The sequence below is a fragment of the Paramisgurnus dabryanus genome, chromosome 15 (genome assembly GCF_030506205.2).
Source record: "Paramisgurnus dabryanus chromosome 15, PD_genome_1.1, whole genome shotgun sequence".
Classification (NCBI taxonomy): Eukaryota; Metazoa; Chordata; class Actinopteri; order Cypriniformes; family Cobitidae; genus Paramisgurnus; species Paramisgurnus dabryanus.
This window is the reverse complement of record NC_133351.1, coordinates 17,777,905-17,797,077: the sequence shown is the minus strand read 5'-3', so window position 1 is coordinate 17,797,077 and position 19,173 is coordinate 17,777,905.

Below are 19,173 nucleotides of genomic sequence, written 5' to 3'. Positions count from 1 at the left end.
TGTGTCTCTTGTGAGTAGTAAATTATTTTCCAAACTGAATAAACCAAATAAAGAATCATGTTAACATACTATGTTAATATCTATCTTAAATGATTTTGTAAGTCGCCACTATGCTTCCTGTAACAACAGTTTCTTGACATACCTCAGCCGAACACAATCAATCCTGACAATAACAACATGAGATGTTATCCGCCACAGTCACAGTCATAAACTGTGTTACCTTAAATAAACCCACATTAAAACGGAGAAAAACAAATGCCTCCAGTGGACACTCCAACGAAACGATGCAGCAGTATTTACAGAGCATCGCATTTCAGGTTATGCAGAAGTAGGCAAAGGTACGTACGTAATTCCAATGACATTAAATAAAACAAAAGCTCCAGTGTAAAAGATTTATAAAGTTTCTTTTCTATATCCTTTCTTTCCTTCTCTCAAACCCCAGAGTCTTTGGTTCCCAACACACAAGAGTAATTTGAGAAACCAGACCCTGGGGTGTTTTTTAACTAACCTTCTCTTTCTTTTTCTTCATAATGTGACAATTTCCTCGACAATTACTTTCTCCTAAGCCCAAACACACACACACGTCGCCTTAGGATAAGAGTGATTACGTGATGCATCAGCCCGCCATCCGCCAAAAAAGACATAGAGAGCAATGGAGGCAGAGGGTGAGATTCACTCTGTCTTTCTCTCCCTCTGTAAAAGGGCACATATGATTGCCAATTACCCCCAGATTAGATGCATCTCCATTTAAAAGTAGATTGGTCTGCTAGAGCCAAGGCAAGAAGCCAGAGGCTTGTGTGCTGCTGTTTAACCTTTGGTGGCTTAGGAATGACCCCGTGACCTTGAGAACATCAGTCATGTGATCAATCACAATCAGACAACAGATGCCACTTCCTGTTTGACCTAATTGAGCGCGCACACACACATGAGGGCAAACAGCTGTTTTGAAGTACTAATTTAATAAACCGTTATCCTGATGGTACAGTAATACAATCATAGCCTGTCCCTTAAGACCAACCCTAATGTAATCTTCAGATCCTCTGAGAAAACCAAAGTGTGTGTAAAAGTTCTCAATTGGATTACGCGGTGTTGCTAATGGCCCGACGTTACAGGAAACAAAAGAAAAGACGTACAGACTTGAAAGCTTACAGGGAATTTAATCCAGTTGTATAGACACTCACTTGAGGGCTTTTGTGAATGAATGAAGCAAGAAATATTGTTGTCAAGTTCCAAAGTCTTGATTCATTTTGAATGTGTGATATCTATTGAATGCCACTTGCTCGCTCAAGTGTAACCGTAACATAGTAGTCAAGGTAACAGTCCTGTTTTGAAGTATGCAGTACATGAACATAGACTATGCACAGTATGAAACATTTTGTTATGCATGAAAAGCCCAGGTGACCTACGTGTGCAGAAGACAAGTGGTAAACACTGTACGAAATACGGTATCCCACAATTCCATGCACTCCACTTGACCTTCCATTTCAGACACAACTTTTGGCTTCTTATTTGCTTGGAATGATAAACATATACAGAATGGAACTGAATATAAAAAAAACTAACAAATTATTGCTTAACATAACTGTGTTTATTTCCCTTGATGATATTTAAATGGATTTCACTTTCTTAAAGGCACAATATTTAATTTCCGCAGCTAGAAGTTAGAGCTAGAATCATGAAATGATGGGATTTGTAGTTTTTATCTCCACTGCTGATTGGAAATCAGTCTGACGGGACTCACAAATCATGTTTATGGATTATGTAATGAAATAAAGTTTTATAATTGTAAGATTGTAACGTAAGCCAACAGATCAATCAGCGTATAAGATCTCTCGAGGGCGGCTCATAAGTATACATACAGTCGCCATCTAGTCATGGTCTGGCGTGGCGAGGGTGGAGTTGGTGTGGGGGAAAACAGGGCAAACATTTTGTGTAAAAATGTTTAAATTAAAACAAAACATTAACAACATTACAACAATATTTAAACACAACAATACTCAAACATAAATATAAAATAGACATTCTCTATTAGGATATGTTAAAAACAATCTAATATAGCGTTTATAATAGCTGCACTAAGTTCACTATTTTGGGCAAAACCTCCGTTGCAAACCTGAATAAAAATTCATCACTTTCATTTTGAAAATGAAGCGCTGTCACATTAAAACCAGCTCTTAGTAATTTAAAATTTAACTCAATTATGGCTTATACAATTCTCCTATTTCATGTTTATTTAGAAAAGAATATTTTTAACTACGCCTATTAAGTTATTGTCCGTCTTAGAAATGCAATAGTTGTCAGCAGTCGCTATGCTAATATTTCCCTAAATAACGCTCTTGCTGTCCTTTTGTATTAACACAAATATTTTTTATTTTTCATGAAACATACAGTTTACGGATCAGCATGAACGCTTTTTAGTGGCACGTGAGATCTTACCTTGAAATGCCAAACAGTATAGGGCTGTCGACTATTTGTTGTAACTTTGCATAGCAAATCCACCAAACTGATCCCAAACCAAAATGTTGCCTACCCACCCGTAGTTTTATATTAATAATTAAACGTGTACAATAAAAAAATAAAAAGGGAAAAGTGATGACGGGGGGGCCCCTAGCGTACTCATGGGCCCATTTGCCTGGCATACTCTGAACCCCCCCTAACGGCGCCCCTGGGTATAGCCACTGAAAATGCAACAAGAACAGCATTTTTAAACATTTAATGAATACAAACATTTTTATTAAAGGAAATATGCAATAGTTAATGACACTGAAGTTTAATGATTTGCATGAGTATTGCAACGTTTAAGCGAATTAGCAAAACGTTATTATCCTGTGGTGTGGCTGCTGATAGTTATTGTTATAGTTAATTTTATGGTTATCACTAAAGTGTGAATGGCCCTGTACTGTTGTAAAATGCAGTATTCAGTAGTAGTACTAAATTCCAAAAATAGCCTTAGATTATTTGTTTTTCTTTTATAAATATTGACATAGAACAGCATTTCTGCTATTTTATATTGTGTTCAACACATACGTCAGTGCCTCCCACCATCGTTTCCCTTAATCCATCTTGTTCCACCATCACACATCATTCATCTTTGACTCACATGTCCAACATGTTAACCAATCTTTGCTTATTCGTTAATACTAATATGTGAAAAAGTAAATACTGATGACATGGCCTTGATGAAAAACGTTGGATTCTGTAAGAAAAATAGCCATTGTAAGAAGTGTTGAGGCTCAAATAACAGGCTTGTTTTTTAACATCTCATATGCCTTTAACCGTGACCGCCTGATGACGGTAATTGTAGCAATTCAGAGGTCAGCCCAGCCTGACGGGTCCTGATAGATAACCATGAGGAAAGATTTTGATTATCTTCCAAGCCCTCTTTTCCGTTGCGTTTAGCTCTTCATCTCTCACAAACACACAGATGTGCTCTAATACACAAGGATGTTACGATATACTCACGCACATAAAACTCTTTCTGAAAAAGCACTGATGAGAAGCCTAAACCATCTATTACTGGTAAATATGACAAACACAAGCTCCAATCAAGGCATCATTATGCCAGGCAGGATTGGATGTCTGCGGTATTAGCAACATGCGCTCTGTTCATCTGTCTATTAAATCCGTTGGCCTCGTGTGAAATGAAAGTACAGAAAAGCAGAATAAGTGGAGATGAGAGAAATAAACAGGATGTGTAAAGTGGAGACGAGTAGAATAGGGAGGAGCTGGCTGTTTGCCTTGCGGCGTGTGGTGGAGATTTTAGGCCGGGCTGAAACTAATGCTTAACACATTATGAAACATTTGCTGACGATGAGATACGGCCCTGAGGGAAACTTGTCTGTAGAACGGATTTGACCCACAAGCGCACTAGAAACGTCTGAAGTCACCCACAAATGCACAGGCTTTGGCTTTAAACTCATTTGAATCTGGCTTTGAGCCCCCGCAGAGGTAGTATTTTGCAATGTGTTCCGACAAGTATCCTTGGGAAATATACGACTGCGTGACTTTAGGGGTCACATCATTAACCAGCAAGAGAGAAAGGGCACTTTGGGAAATAACTAAAGGTGTGACATCACTTATTTTATGTATATCTCAGGGTCTGGAGGCTAGCTGCTCTCAGCGCTAGGAAAAGCTGGTTTATTTTGTTGGTTTAAAGAGGTTTTGGGCACTGACATGAAAGTGATAGAAAGGATGTAAAATTGGAGGTCAGTGTGTTTGTTATTGTGAGGAAGAAGAGACAAGACAACAGATCCATTGCAGAACCTGACTAATAAGTGTATGATATGCCAATGGTCAAAAAGCAGCACCGCAACTGCCAGACCAACTGTCCATTTCCAAAATCACTCACTAAATTAGATCTTTAATGGAAAAAGCAAATGGAGAAACATTTAACTTTAAAGAAATCTGTCTGAGGTAAACCAGTGTGGGGTGATTTGATTGCCAAGCTGGATTCCTCGGTAAGTGAAAAGTTACCTCAGCAATCAAAGTGAATACTGTTTAATGTAGATTTATTTTATAGATTTATTTGATTTTAGATTTTTTTCATTTAGTTGCATTTCAGAATGCAACCTAAACACAGGAAGGTCAGTTTAAAAATATAAATAATGTTTTCTATAGTAGTATAATTCTTTGCCTATATTTAATTTCACACTTTTTCCTGTCTTTGACTTGGTCTCTGTACTGTTACTATGGTAAATATTTTATGTAATTTGGTTTAAAATAATTTTACTGACAATATATGATTAGCGAATAGCTGGAGGGCCAAACATTAGTTAATTATAAATCAATCAAATGCTAATGTTTGTAAAAGTATGAGTTATAAAACATTTAAAGCTTCTATACAGTACCCATTTGTCATTATTAAGGAAATTAAATGAAGACTTGTCAAAAAATAATGCTTAGTTATTAAGTTGTGGCCTCAGCATATGACTTGGATCTGGACATAAGAGACATCTTATTTACTTTTCCACTAACACAGTGCCATTGCCTAAAATAGAATTTAAATGAGACATATCATGGAAATCGGACTTTTTCATGTTAAAGTGCTATAATTGGGTCCCCAGTGCTTTTATCAACATAGAAAACACCAAAGATTTATTTGTCATCTTAAAAAAGTCTTGTGAAATGTCCAATTTTATATCTGCTTTATTACCAAAATTTTGGATATATCTATATCCTAATTTGTGAGAATGTGTAAAGCTACAATCCATAACATTTGCCTCTCTATCAACATGTCAGATCGAAACATAAAACTGTATGCAACTTTACATAATTATCTTTACATGTATTGATAAACATCATCTCAACAGCTCAACTTATTAGTTTGCTTTGCAGTAGGCTACATGTTTATTTTTAACCAAAAATATACACATTTTGAAGCTTTAAATTTCAAAATGTATATTTTTGCATGTGTAAAATTGACATGTAAAACATACATGCACTCTTAAAAAGGATGTGTTAATTTTTTACATATCTTTTTGTGTTACGCTTTTAACACATTATGTGTCGTTTTGTGTTGATTTTGTTTTAAAATAAAACACAAGTTGTGTTAAAAGTAACACAAAATGTGTTGTTTCAGTATTAACACAAAGATGGGTGGATTCTGGTACAAAGCATTTAGTGTGTTGTCCCAGAATCAACAATAATGTGTTGTTTTTATCACATCTGTAAGAGTGTGTAAGTAACCTAGAATGAATAAAAGAGTTGGTGAGGTATAGTAAAGAAAAGAGGGTTGCCAAATCATTCTAGTGATGATAACTCAGAGAAAAAGTGTCTCACTCTGATTCTTTTAAAATATAATGTGTAATGTCAGGAGGGGATTTTTTTTAGATGATGCATAGGGCTGAAGGTTTAAGTCACACCAGATGGCGATGAATTTTAAATTCTCCGAGAATAAATTGCAACTGTACATGGGGTGAAAAAAGTAATGGGGGCGCCACTGAGCACTGGGGAGATTTAAGTGGTTCACATCTGTTTCTCTAAACATTCACAGATTAATTGACTCCAGAGAGGCAGGATGATAAAGAACAACGTATATATCGCTGGATTTCACCATCAGTGTCGTTGTATGGGACTAAGCAGGGAAACGCTGACAGTTGTTCTCAGCTTTCCCCAGACAGAATCAGGTCGAGTTATAGACCATTACTTATGTCTGCTTTAATTACCATGGAAACAGTGGACAAGCTTCAGTGAAAAGTTTCTCTTTCACCTTCCTTCACTTACCTTTCCTTCAACGTTTTGTTTAATTCGTTCTGCTTTTCCTAGTATGTGAGAGAAGGTTAAATGAAATTGTCACTGTAGTGCAAAACCTAGAGGCAGGTCCCAAATTAACACCAAGCAAGCAAGGCTTTTTATTACCTTACCAAGGGGACTAAAATAAGTTACAGTGTCATGACTCTGAGTCTAGAGTCTTCTACTGTAACTGGTTTTACCATTAGATGTTTAACTTTTGTTTTGCCACGCAAAACGATTTTTGGGCTTGACTGAGACATACTGTACAATAAGTGGTTCACACAGGGGAATGCTTTGTGTTCACAAGCATGAATGTGAATTATTAGTGTGATGCCAGTACCTGCAATGCATTTGTTATCTCCCATTCTGCGCTTAAGGAATACATTTATTATCAGTTAATGAGTTGTCATTAACTTCACGTACAGTAATGCTTAGCACCGCGTAAAATTCAGAACAGTCAGGAATAATGCTGCAAGGTTAAAAAGTGTTTCCCTTCACAAAAAAGTCAGAAAAACCTTTCAGTTGATAAACCTTCTTACTTGGTAGTCACTACTAACACATGTTTAAAAAAAATGCTATTGCTGCATATCTTGTGCGTTTTAGATAAACAATGCAATTTCCTTATAGCCTTTACTGTGTAAGCCCTTGACGGATTTTAGTATCAGGTTTTAGTCTTTGGTAAACATTTTATTTCTCAGTTGTAAGGTTGACTAGTTTGTATTGCATTGCTCTTATCTGACATTTTCAGAGACCCACATGAACAGTGATTCTAAATCAAAAAGTGATTTTAATTCATGCTGAGTGAAGGTCTTTCACAGCATTGAATAAGTAAAACATTAATCAGTTGTTGAAATGACCGACTGTAGACAGTTAGTGACTCACAGAGCCCAGTGAATAGAACAATGTAGCTTATAGGAGCAGGCGCTGATTATTTCATTGACTGGCACAATCACGGAAATTAGACGCATCAGGTATGAAAGTGTATTCATCTTTTCAACCGCCGTCAGGTTTACATGAACGTCCAACTGTGATTATCCATTCAGAAAGGTATTATTGGAGTAGAATAAATGGGGGATCGGCAATCCTGACCAAGTTCTTTACGCAACAGACATGTAATTACAGTGCAAATGTGGCATGTCCCCTGTCCCTGCTTTTAGCAGCTGGCGCTGTGGTGTTTCACGGGGTTAGGCACTTTGTAAGATTCATGACACTGTCGGGTTCACAGAGAGTATCAACAGACAGTTTCACAGGAATGGATCACATTGTGAAGTTGTTGGCCGGATTATGCAAGATTATGCTTTAGCATTCAGGGGCCACCCAATACCATCATATCACTGGACACTGGAGATCTGTGTGAAGGGCTTTGGCAAAATGCACACATCAACCTTCACATACTTGAAAGATTGTTGTGTGGCAGTCTGCCATTGCAATCGAATAGCACCGTGCAGAATATTTCCTGGCACTACCTGCGAGTTTTGACGAGACATTAAAACGGAGACAGCAGGTTTTGTTTTTCTTTGTGTGAATTGAGTTGCTTTCAAGAAGTTACCGCCTCACTTAAGCTCATGTTAGATATGTAGCAAGCTCATGAACAATACTCCTTGAACTGCACAAAGCGTTCTATCATATAAATGTATTAACTTTGGCTCTCAGTAATGTTTTGGTCTCGCATTGTCTGCAGAGCTTATTTAATGCCATTTCGTCTTAATCACATCTATTGGTGAAGAATTTCGACCAGTTGGGACCAAAAGATTTGATTTCCAATATGTCATCAGTTGTTACTCAGTTTAAAGATTTTTTCCTTGTTGACCTCAAGAAAGTTTACAATGGACTGATTCCAAAATAACAAAATGAAAACTGAACGTGTCATGTTTCAATGAAACAATAATATGAAAATGCTAAAATAGCCACCTGTTAGTTTTTAACATCTTCACAATTATGTGTGTAAATTTGTGTGTAAAACAGATGTAGAGTGCATTATCTGCACAAACCTTTTTTCGAAATTGCCTGCTAGGTATCTTGAAATCTTTGCTGAGAAAAATTAAAAGTGCCACACCTGTTACCACCATCAATGGCACCTCTCATGCACTCATATCTAATGCATGCTGTCATTCTGATAGATTCAGATGTGCTCAAATGAGCTTATTAAAGTATCTCACCTCCTGTAGCGTTTAGCACCGCAGCACACCGTCTGAGTATCTGATTGGCTATTGCTCACCAAGCAAATTTATCTTTGATTAGATAATTCATTCCTAGTTTCTAGAGAGGAACACAGCATGCTCTCTCTCTTTCGTTCTTTCGTTCTTTCTCTCTAGCTCTGACACACTTTGACAAGGCATGTATTTTTCTCTTTAAAGTGGCTGTGCTCCAGTGATTAGAGCTGGAGCATTTTAATTAACTTCATCTCTTTATCTCTGCTGTAAAATTAACGCCTCTTGTTGGATTTGCGGTGCCGAATACCTACGTAAATTTACACCTGGTCCTGTTCGCCGCATTGCATGATGACATTTGCAGCAATGTGGGTGAATTCAGTCTCTTTTGACTTTTTTGTGTCTCTCACCCATGAGCAATTCAGATTCAGTTCAATAAATCTTTAAGTCTTTCTTTGTGTCTCACACCCATGACCAATTCAGACTTTATTCAATTATTTTTTAGGTCTTATTTGTCTAACCCCCCCCCCAATTTGTTGCCATAGGTGCTTCTTTTTAGTAGTAGTTCTTGTGTGCAAGAAAATCGCTGATTGCTATGGTCTGAAAATGCCATAATTTGAGGACCAGACACGGATCATGGAAAATGTTTGCAAATCCATGGAGAGGCAGTCCCATAAAATCAGCCATGTGTCATTTGTGCTTGGGTTTGGGTGGGTATCGATACCAGCTCAATAAATCATCTCTGGTCGCCAGCGCTGCTGAGCACCGTATAATTTCTTCCTCTAGTTTTGACAAATGGTGTTCAGATTGCTATGGGGGCCAAACTGGCAGAGAGTGTAAACTGTTTCACTTCTCCCCCTTTCTCTCGTTCTTGGTCATCAGCTCTCAGCTCCATTATAGCTGGTAAATCGCTCAACATCTCGCTCACTCTCTCTCTCTTACTGTCTGTCTCGTTCTACCAGACACTTCAGACTAAAACAGGTCTGGGACCTGAAAAAAACAAGTAGTAAATGTTTCATATAGCCTAGTGTATTTTCTTTTCTGCTCTATTAATTTTACCTAGTAGAACCGTAAGGAAGAATATTTAGTATATTTAATTATCATTGCCATCCTCTGTACATAACATCCTATTTAATTACCATCTGCTGTACAATATTAAATCTGATGAGATAAAGGCCTAGTATAATGGCTGTTGTAGGAATTTCATTTTTAGGCTATTAGCAGACGCTTTTACATAAGCAAGAAAAACTATAGAGCGATTTGTTTTGGGGGAGCAATATGAATAAGACAGCAGTATGATAAAGGTACTTTCAGCTCATAAAGTCTTAATGCATCGTACAGACATAATTACATAGGGGGAAAGTGTCCTTCAGTGTTAAATAGGGTTGCAGTACACATAGCAAGTACCTGGCATATGTCTGACAGCATCAGTGTAATGCATAACACTTATTAAAGCATTTAAATAGATTTACTGTAAATTAATTTATTTACTGAGAAAAATACAATTGTAAAGACAACTGTGTAATTCCCGTGCTTGGAAAAATTGGGGTATATTTAATATATATTAGGGGTGTCCTCGACTAAGGATTTACATATTCGAATCAGAATTGTCGAATCTTTCCATAGTCGACCGATAGTCGAATCATCTATGTTTGTGTGCATGGGTTGGGAGGGGGCCAGACCAGGTACAAATTGGTAACTTTTATTTTCTTTCACAAGCAGCACACATAAACAACTTTCTGATAAAGTGACCAAAACTGTCTTTCAAGTAATAAACGAAGAGAAAACTGACGATGCATTTATATATATTTTTTTAAGGTAAAATGTAAGGCAACATTTGTTTAATTATTCCTCATAACATTTTAAAGCCACGATCTACAGAACATCACACAAAAATACATTTTGATAACTAAACCTAAAAAAATAACAAAGGTGATCCTGCCTTGGAAACTCCGGCTACAATTCAGTGTTTTTATTTAATTTGGAGACAGCGCGTGAAAGCAGTCATGACCAAAAAACCCGACAAATGAGAAATGACAAATAATTTGTGATTGTGACTGTAAATGATATTTAAAACTAATCTTTATATACAATTCATTAAACGTTAATTTATAACAAGAAAAACACTGAAATTAATGATTTTATAGACACTACGCGTTATTATTTAGCACAGAAATACCTGCTTGCTTGCTTTGACTTTGATCATCTCTGTATTAACTTTAGATACAGAAAGACCGGATGATATTATTTATTTCAGGAATCTCTTTGCTATCATTTGAAAGTGAACAGCGACCGACCATAATATTAAATCACAAGAAAGACATTCGTGTCAGGCAGAAATAGGTTCGGAGCAGATAGTTTCCGTTTCATCACCGAAATAAAAAAAAAACGGCTTACCTGTTTTGTAGTTTAACTTGAAAAGATAACACCTCTGTTTTAAATACATTTTAAAAACTTATACTCGTCGAAAAACATCCGTTTTTTAATGTTTAGTTTGATGAACTCCTAAATATGAGACGAGCACCTAGCCCGTTCAGCTAAATTACATGCGCAAGCATGGCCAGCAGGCAATAACGCAACATCGATACAACAAAAAGCTATCCAAAATTTACATACTTAAATTAGATCAGAATTTACGTTTATAATAAATACAAATTTTTTAATAAAATAAGGTCAGAAGTAACAAAGTGCAGAACAAATATGCAAAATGCCTCAAGTGCACGGAAACAAAACACAAGCCAAATAGTTAAATCAGATAACCCAAAGTGATTTATAAATAAAATAAAATATAGAAATTATTAAAAGAACGAAAGGAATAATATAATTTGCCAGCTTTGTCTTTTAAATGTAGAAACAAAGAGGCAATGGTTTATTAACATAGAAACCTCTTATGGACGTGTAGCCCGGTCGGGTTGTTGGATTTATTAACGCATTTTTAAAATATTTATTGAAAGCTGCTACTTCACATATTATTTGCAGCATTATCATAATATGCAGTATATTAATATATTGTGAGAAAGCTGTTATATGTGAAATCAGATAATGTGTGCACCCATATACGGCCAAAATTGAATGAACCTCATTTCATAACACATCTGCGACGATTCGACTGTGAGATTGGTAGTCGAATCAGGCTTCTCCTATCGATGCATCGAATCTTCGACTATTCGGGGTCACCCCTAATATATATGTAGCAAAAGAAAACATAAAAAATGTTGGGTTGTTTAAACCACTAGTTGGGTCAAATATGGACAAACCCAAACTTTTGGTTAACGATTTCAACCCAAATGCTGGGTTGTTTTAGCCCATGGTTGGATAACAATATCCTAGCATAGGCTTATTTATAACCCAACAGTTGGGTTTGTCAATATTTGGACCAACTATGGGTGCTGTATTTTCCATTTTTTTTATGCATTGCTTTTACAATTCACTTTATTGCCTTTAAAACTCTAAACGCCCTATCATACACACGGCATAATTATCATTTTCATTTTAGCGCCACGTTGTTTAAATAGCAAATGCATTTGTGCTCAATTTTGTGGGTTTGGGCGTTCTGGTCTGAAAACGAGGTGTGTTCAGGCGCATTGTTGTCGCGTTGCTATTTTGAGGCAACTAAAATAGACTACGCCATTGACTAACAAAAACCTGGTCTAAAGTCTAAAGGCACAATATTGTTTTCGTTATTTAATGAGGGCGTTAGAAATATGCGCCTATAAACGGGACGACAACGCGGGTTTGCTTATCACACACTTGGATGCGCAGCAGCACAAAAACACTGTTAAATATAATTTTTTTTTATTATTAAAATGTAAAAGATCATTATTGAATCTCTTAGACATAAATGACCACCGATTATGAGACGTTTGAAGGTGCTGCTTCACTTGTAGCCTGGTAAGTAAATAAATGCTTTGTTTTAAACATGCATCTATTATTAAATGTTTTTTTTTTTTTTAAATGCTATCACACGGGTTTGTTGTATATGATGACTCTGTACCTGTGGATATGATGAGATGAGAAAAATGTTTAAGTAATGCTTTTAAAAAACCCATGCCACTGTCCGAGTGCTGAAATGGCTCTCCGCACGTTTGAAAATTCTTTATCTCCTGTTTGTTACAAATAAAAGATTTGGTAACGCTTTAGATTACAGCCCGGAAAGTACTACGTAAGTACAGCGAATTTACAGCGTATGTTTCTGTAATTATAGTTTACTTATGAAGTACGTACGTGTAACTATAAGGGAACAATTTATAATACTTGGGGAATAAAGGGGTAACAACCAGGAAAAATACAAATAATATATGCAGTAAAGTACTGCGTAAGTACAGGGAATTTACAGCGTATGTTTCTGTAGTTATAGTATACTTATGAAGTACGTATGTGTAATTATAAGGGAACAATTTATAATATTTGGGGAACAAAGGGGTAACAACCAAGAAAAATACAAATAATATATGCAGTAAGTATTTTAGATTACTAAACAAAACTTAAAATTCATTTAATGTGTTTATGCTATTTATTAGTACGATACAATTTATTTAGAATTTTCAATAAAGGTTACTTACCTTAAGAAAGAAAAAGAGTACAGGAATTTGTTGGGTCATCAAGCAAAATTAAAAATAGGCAAGGCAACTTTGGTGAAAACAAAGCAAGCAAAACTAGAACTACACTCTTAGAACAAATGTGTTAAAAACAACACATTAGTGTTGATTCTGGGACGACACACTAAATGCGTTGTCCCAAAATCCACCCATCTCTGTGTTATTATGGAAACAACACATTATGTGTTACTTTTAACACAACTTGTGTTATATTTTAACACAAAATCAACACAAAATGATATATAATGTGTTAAAATTACACATAATGTGTTAAAAACTTAACACACAAAGATGTGTAAAAAATTAACACATCCTTTCTAAGAGTGTATTCTGTAGTTACTGTTTTGTGTTGTTACAGTCTAAGTCAAATTTTTTTACCCCCTTGTTTCACGTAGTTACAGAGTAAGTACAGAATCTGCGGGCTGTAAATTAAAGTGGCACTTGTTACCCCCTTGTTTCATGTAGTTACAGAGTAAATACAACATCTGCGGGCTGTAAATTAAAGTGGCACTTGTTACCCCCTTGTTTCACGTAGTTAAAGAGTAAATACAACATCTGCGGGCTGTAAATTAAAGTGGCACTTGTTACTCCTTTGTTCCGAAAATATTATAAATTGTTCCCTTAAAATTACATGTATGTACTTTATAAGTACACTATAATTACAGAAATGTATGCTATAAATTCGCTGTACTTACGCAGTACTTTACTGCATATATTATTTGTATTTTTCCTGGTTGTTACCCCTTTTTCTCCCCAAATATTATAAATTGTTCCCTTATAATTACACGTACATACTTCATAAGTAAACAATAATTACATTTTCTACAAAAATAGAAACAACCCTTTTAGGCTTTGCACTTGGCGCATAAACTATTTTTCCTGTCGTTAAATTAGCAAAAGTGGGTTCGGACACGTCCGTTTAGACCATGTACTTGGATCGTTAAAATAGGGCCCTAAGAAGCAATTAAAAGAAGCATACTTTTGGGTTTGATGCATGGTGGTCCCTTGATCACAATCTATCATTTTGAACGGATGTTGCACTTTCTTTACTTGCATTTCACTTTTGCATGCATATCTTTAAGTTCCTTGTCTCCTTTATAATCCCTAAATTTTTATGCTTGCCAGCATCAGGCGTGTCACACTTTAAACCCACTGATTGATGATGTATTGATCACGACTTTTTTCTGCAGAAGGTTGCTGAGTTGACACTGGCACAATTCAAACGCCTTATCTTTCCCCAGCAGTTTGTCAAATAGATGGGTCTTTATTTATTTATTTAACGCTAAAAATGGGAATGGTAAACTTTTATGAACACCATTACACTTTCTGTCATATATTACAAAGAGAAGTGTGTGTGAATGTGTGGATGTACAGTATACCGCATTGTGTGTTTTATTTTAAAATTACCTGCTTTATCTTCTTCGACATCTGTCTTCAAACAGGCATGTTGGAGGTGTGTCATGCTTCGGTAAAAAGCAAAAGTAATTTCTTATTTTTGCCATTTCAACATCTTTTAAATCCTTTTCTGATAGAACCATAATGGCACATGCATCTCTTTCTAAGAAGCTTTTCATTCAAATCTTTCCTTTTCTGAAACTCTCTCGCTCTCTCATCTCAGACTAACCATTGTGCAAAGTGCATTTTTTTGGAGAAATGGATGGGACATTAAATTATATCTAAGGAGATGACATTTCCCCTAATGTTCAATTTTGGGAAAGATTGGTATCTCTTGGATACCGGTGAAGAGACTAATTTTTACACAATTTCATTTTCTCCTTTGTATTAACTTTCCATTTTCGTTCTTCTTGCTCTTCGGCTTTTCATCTCTCACATCAATGAAAAACATGAAACTCCTTATGGTGTCCTCACCCTTACACTTCTACAAAATAAATGTGCTTTATGATGCCACAGAGGAACCATTTTGGCTGTATGGTACCATAAACAACCCTTTAACATCTGAAGAACCTTTTTGTTTCATAGGCAGATGATGGATCTTTGAAGAGTTTTACCCTTTGGATGTGATGTCCCTTCAGAATTTAAGTATTCTCATGCTTGAATTTGAACATAGTATGTCAGGAGATGATAGCAGGATGTTTAATGTCTAAAAGTGAGAACACTGGCATCTGACATCTCCTCACACCCTTGTTTTTTTCTTCCTTTATTTTTGTATCTTCTTCTTCTCTTTGCCCAACTCTGTGGTTTGACCTTTTTTGAACTATACAGGTAGCTGTGAAAGGCCTGTCATCATCATAAAACATCCCATTATGGTCTAGTTGGTCTGCTGTGAATGCCCAAGACAACATATCCTCACACACATACAAGCTTTCCTGCTTCAAATCTATCATTTCATCTCTTTCAGCAATGTGTCAGACCTTTCAACAATTGCACAAAAAGCATGATGAAGGTGATAATATGGTGTTAGACAGAACATAAAAATAGGTTGTTTAAAGATGTAACACTATGAAAATCTCACTTTATGAGAAGAAAGCTATAACATTAGATCAAACTGGAAATATTTTGAGAATAAAGTGCACCAATCCAAACAATAATACTAGAAACAGCTAAACCACTTTTATATATGAGGTCTTCTTTTTAAATACATTTGCATTCCAACGCTATAGCTTTTGTTTGTACTACTCTGCTATGATAAATCGCTTGCGTTTATCTTCATTTGTAAGTCACACTGGATAAAAGCTTTGGGTATTTGAGTAATGAAAAATGTTTGTCATTTACCGTGATTCAGTGAAAGTGAAGACCCCAAAAGTTAGCAAGAATGAGGATGACATTGTGTTTCTAACTCCTTTATAGAAACATCAGTGGTGGTCAGCAAGCATTTAACCCTGGCAATGAACTGACTTTGCTTGTTTGTCAATGCTAGTTACCACCTAAGGGTTTGAGCCACGGGGAAAGTGGACAGAAAGAACTGAAAGAAAGATTAAAAAGAAAGTGACATGGATGACAAATGAGATCTCCTTCATCCTTATGTGCTCTATTGAACTGTCTGTAACCTCATCTCCTTTAAGGCAGACAACTCAGAAACAATATATGTCACATTCCACAAATAAATAAAGCAACAATGAAACATATCTTTTCTTTTATTTCTTTATTTCTTAAGAAACGGAATCAAGTATTACGCTTAGACCACATTTACCAAAAATATTTCTCTGGTGCCTATTTTTACGAAATTTTTCGTATTAATCAACACCCATGGAACATTTCTCAGCTAATCAGAATCAAGCATTCAGCAGCCCTGTGCTATAAGTTAGATTATTGAACTGATATCAATAATCCTTTATTCTTGTGTATTCTTTTTTTTTAATCCTTATGTGGTAATTTTGTCAAATAAGCAAAGTATATGAAGAGCTCAGATGCAAAACCCTCAAGTGCTTTGAGATGTAAATGAGCATTTTTATCAGGCTCTAATGTTTAGGTTCAGTAATTTCACTTGAATGGCAATGAAAAGGCTGTCAGTTATTGAAAATGAGGATGCCGATTAATCGCGATTAATCTATAGCAGAATAAAACGTTTTTGTTTACATCATATGTGTGTGAACTGTGTATAATAACTTTGTATAGAAATGCACACACATGCATGTATATATTTATGAAATGTTTACATGTGTATATACATTTGTATATTTACGTATAATTTATATTATATATAAATATAAATACTTAATATATAAATATATATTTTTTCTTAAAATTATACATGCTTGTGTGCAAATTTATATATACATAATTATTATACACAGTTCACACACATGATGTTAACAAAAACTTTTATTCTGCTATACATTTGAGGACCTGAAGTGGTCGCAAAAGAACTAGAAGCTATGCCTTCAATATGCTGTGAGCATCAAAATCGCTATTTTTACAAAACTAAGAAGGCTCAAAACAACATGATATTTTGCTCGAAGTATTGCCTGTGTCTCTACACGTGAACTCGGCCATTGAGAACATTGTTTGTGAACAGAGTTAACTAAAAAGAAGGTTTTGAACAACTGACTTTGAATGATTTTGCGTCCGCTCGCCGCCTTCTTCCCAGTCAAGATGTATCGATCTCCAATTGCGACGTAAGGAGGGAGGAGAGTAAAGATGGCTATCTCCTAAAGCATAGTTCCATAAAAATGCACGGATAATTTGTTGTTTTTTCGCAAGTGAAAAACAATATTGACCTTCTAGTTGAAAAAGGAGCCTCATATGAGATTAATTCATTCGCATTCGGAAATCGATTATTTACGTCTGGCAGAGATGACGAGCGGACAACATAACAGCCAAAGTCAGTTGTACAAAACCTTGATTTTTAGTAAACTCCGTGTACACAAACAATGGTCTCAATGCTCGCGTTCATGTGTAGAGATCCAGGTGATACTTCGAGCTAAATTTTTATGTTGTGTCGCGCCTTCTTATGTTGTAAAATAGTGGTAGTTCGGTAGCAGCGGACAGCGGCTGGAAGAACGCATCAGGGATCGAGTAGGCATCACACCCTAACCAAGATATATTTTTTAAAGTAGCGTATCTTTTCATGACAGTCGAGATGCGACATGTTGTCTTTCGTAGCCCTTTACTGTATCCGTAAGAATCATAGACAGTAAAAGATAAGAAATCCGTAAATCGTAGCAAGCTAGCCAATGCTTGTCAGTGGTTTGGTGGTACTCGGTAGGTCCTTAAGATGGCGGCATGAAGTAAAAGGTCACATGACTGATTTCCATCTATAGATTTATCGCAATAATCATTATGCATCCTTAACTAAAATGCTATGTTTTCACAAATGTCACTTTGTATTCGTATTCATTCAGTTCTTCCATGCACAAAGAGGACTTTGCTAAAAAAAAATGGTATTTAATGTATTCTGGCAACAAACTAGTATTTCTGAATGACCTGAAGATGAGATTAAGTGGATTTGAAGTATTTGATGAATGTAAAATATTTGCCAAGAGCATTCAGTCCATTTTAAATTTAAAACAACAACAAATTGTGAGGAAAAAGCAGCAAATAAGAGCCCAGAATAGATGGGAACTTCAATACTTTTAAAAAAGCAACCCAGTGTGAGAACTCAAGAAGGTGGTTGAGAAAATGCCAAGCTACACATTCTGCAACACATCTACTTTTGCAAAGATATCTTTTTAATTAGACTTCAAGTTGTATGTTTTTTTGCCTTTTGATGCAGTTTGTGTATGTGAGATAAAAGAGTAAAGTGCACTTCTGCAGTCTATTTCTGTTAAGTGTATATATTTACACACATACAGTATACTGCCATACGCGTTCAAATAAATTACAGATACTAACTCTTATAAAATTGATTTTCTGTATTGTATTGACTACATAAAATTATGAGATTATTATGATCAAATATCTAAAACTGACAGACTAACTGTAGTTATTTGACAAATAGTGTGACAAATATATAGTTTAAGAGAGGAAGTACTGAGAAGAAGACAGGAATATAACCCACAATGCACTTCAAAACTCAAAAACCAAGCTCTCCAACCAAAACCATTTTGATAATTCCAAACTCAACATGAATGATGACCTTACAGTTAAGCATTAAAAAAAATGCTGTCATTGAATTCCATACAGTATATTCCTCATTCCTCAGGATTTCTTAAATATAGGTCATCCTGATTTTCTTTCTCATTCTGTATTAGATATAGGAAATGATACTACCTACACTGAGCCTTACTGTACATAATCAGGTCAGAGTCACTGACTGCTTGTTAGAGAGATAGCAGGGTTATGAGGCCATTATAAACATGCTGAGGTTGGTAAACTGATGGTGCTATAGCCTGTACTGTATCTATGTCTTGGGAGGAATAAATCATCCAGAGGTTAGGGAGGTAAACCAGAGCAGCAGAAGTGCTGAGTCCAAAACCTTCTGGAAACATCATCAGGTCAAGAGACTTTCATGGTTTCTCTCTTTACTTTTACCTGGGCTCTTGTTGTTTTTTCTTACCGATAGCTTTCAGCTTACCTGGTGTCAGTGTTGCGTGCTGATAGTCACAGCCTTCTATTCACAGTAATGTGAAGGACATTATGGAGGTGGTTGCATTTTAAGTCTGGAGCACAACACATACAGTAACTCACACAAATACAGACTTTAATAGTCGGATGCTGGTGTTTGTGTGAGTGTCCACATGCTTTCAGAGGACTCAAAGGACAAACCTCCTGTCTCTGTTCCCTCTGTTCTGTCT